Here is a 2,500-nt window from a genome sequence, read left to right as displayed (position 1 = left end):
GGAAACGGCGACCGTACGCCGACAACGTGGCGCTACGGCGAACACCGGCGCACAGCTGGGTTCGCCGCTCCGGACTGAGCTCCGTCGACGCAGCGTCCGGCGCTCGTTTAGCACGAACTGTGGAAATATCAAAGCGTTAGTGACCCTCCATAAAGCGGACTCGATTGCCTATAACAGATGGAAAATAGTTGGTGGTAATGCTCATTATGTGAGAAGTAGGCTAATGCCACGAGCTCGCACCGCTGCTGTGGGTACACTCGCTCGGGAGCAGGCCGATATCTAGTCGGCTGGAACGAGCAAACAGGATTGTTAGAAGGGATGGAGGGGGGACTCCTTGACCACAACAGCAAATGCAATGCGCCTGCACTTAACACTCTTCTGTTCATGAGGGGCAATGCGCGTGAATTCCGTACAACTGGCAAGTCCCTGGCCTGAAACGTCGTGCGCGGCGAGTCACTTGTAAATCCATCAAGTGCCTGGCCTGAAACGTCGTGTGCGGCGAGTCACTTGTAAATCCAGCAAGTCCCTGTCCTGAAACGTCGTGCGCGGCGAGTCACTTGTAAATCCAGCAAGTCCCTGGCCTGAAACGTCGTGCGCGGCGAGTCACTTGTCAATACAGCAAGTCCCTGGCCTGAAACGTCGTGCGCGGCGAGTCACTTGTGAATACAGCAAGTGCCTGGCCTGAAACGTCGTGCGCGGCGAGTCACTTGTCAATACAGCAAGTCCCTGGCCTGAAACGTCGTGCGCGGCGAGTCACTTGTAAATCCAGCAAGTCCCTGGCCTGAAACGTCGTGCGCGGCGAGTCACTTGTAAATCCAGCAAGTCCCTGTCCTGAAACGTCGTGCGCGGCCAGTCACTTGTCAATACAGCAAGTCCCTGGCCTGAAACGTCGTGCGCGGCGAGTCACTTGTGAATACAGCAAGTCCCAGGCCTGAAACGTCGTGCGCGGCGAGTCACTTGTGAATACAGCAAGTCCCTGGCCTGAAACGTCGTGCGCGGCGAGTCACTTGTCAATACAGCAAGTCCCTGGCCTGAAACGTCGTGCGCGGCGAGTCACTTGTGAATACAGCAAGTCCCTGGCCTGAAACGTCGTGCGCGGCGAGTCACTTGTAAATCCAGCAAGTCCCTGGCCTGAAACGTCGTGCGCGGCGAGTCACTTGTGAATACAGCAAGTGCCTGGCCTGAAACGTCGTGCGCGGCGAGTCACTTGTCAATACAGCAAGTCCCTGGCCTGAAACGTCGTGCGCGGCGAGTCACTTGTAAATCCAGCAAGTCCCTGGCCTGAAACGTCGTGCGCGGCGAGTCACTTGTAAATCCAGCAAGTCCCTGGCCTGAAACGTCGTGTGCGGCGAGTCACTTGTAAATCCAGCAAGTCCCTGTCCTGAAACGTCGTGCGCGGCGAGTCACTTGTGAATACAGCAAGTCCCTGGCCTGAAACGTCGTGCGCGGCGAGTCACTTGTCAATACAGCAAGTCCCTGGCCTGAAACGTCGTGCGCGGCGAGTCACTTGTGAATACAGCAAGTCCCAGGCCTGAAACGTCGTGCGCGGCGAGTCACTTGTGAATACAGCAAGTCCCTGGCCTGAAACGTCGTGCGCGGCGAGTCACTTGTGAATACAGCAAGTCCCTGGCCTGAAACGTCGTGCGCGGCGAGTCACTTGTAAATCCAGCAAGTCCCTGTCCTGAAACGTCGTGCGCGGCCAGTCACTTGTCAATACAGCAAGTCCCTGGCCTGAAACGTCGTGCGCGGCGAGTCACTTGTGAATACAGCAAGTCCCAGGCCTGAAACGTCGTGCGCGGCGAGTCACTTGTGAATACAGCAAGTCCCAGGCCTGAAACGTCGTGCGCGGCGAGTCACTTGTGAATACAGCAAGTCCCTGGCCTGAAACGTCGTGCGCGGCGAGTCACTTGTGAATCCAGCAAGTCCCTGGCCTGAAACGTCGTGCGCGGCGAGTCACTTGTAAATCCATCAAGTGCCTGGCCTGAAACGTCGTGCGCGGCGAGTCACTTGTCAATACAGCAAGTCCCTGGCCTGAAACGTCGTGCGCGGCGAGTCACTTGTCAATACAGCAAGTCCCTGGCCTGAAACGTCGTGCGCGGCGAGTCACTTGTCAATACAGCAAGTCCCTGGCCTGAAACGTCGTGCGCGGCGAGTCACTTGTGAATACAGCAAGTCCCAGGCCTGAAACGTCGTGCGCGGCGAGTCACTTGTCAATACAGCAAGTCCCTGGCCTGAAACGTCGTGCGCGGCGAGTCACTTGTGAATACAGCAAGTCCCTGGCCTGAAACGTCGTGCGCGGCGAGTCACTTGTAAATCCAGCAAGTCCCTGGCCTGAAACGTCGTGCGCGGCGAGTCACTTGTGAATACAGCAAGTGCCTGGCCTGAAACGTCGTGCGCGGCGAGTCACTTGTCAATACAGCAAGTCCCTGGCCTGAAACGTCGTGCGCGGCGAGTCACTTGTGAATACAGCAAGTCCCTGGCCTGAAACGTCGTGCGCGGC

Source organism: Phymastichus coffea, unplaced genomic scaffold (genome assembly GCF_024137745.1).
Source record: "Phymastichus coffea isolate CEN01 unplaced genomic scaffold, Cenicafe_Pcof_1.1 PCOF00064, whole genome shotgun sequence".
NCBI classification, from domain to species: Eukaryota; Metazoa; Arthropoda; class Insecta; order Hymenoptera; family Eulophidae; genus Phymastichus; species Phymastichus coffea.
This window is presented reverse-complemented; position numbering follows the sequence as displayed.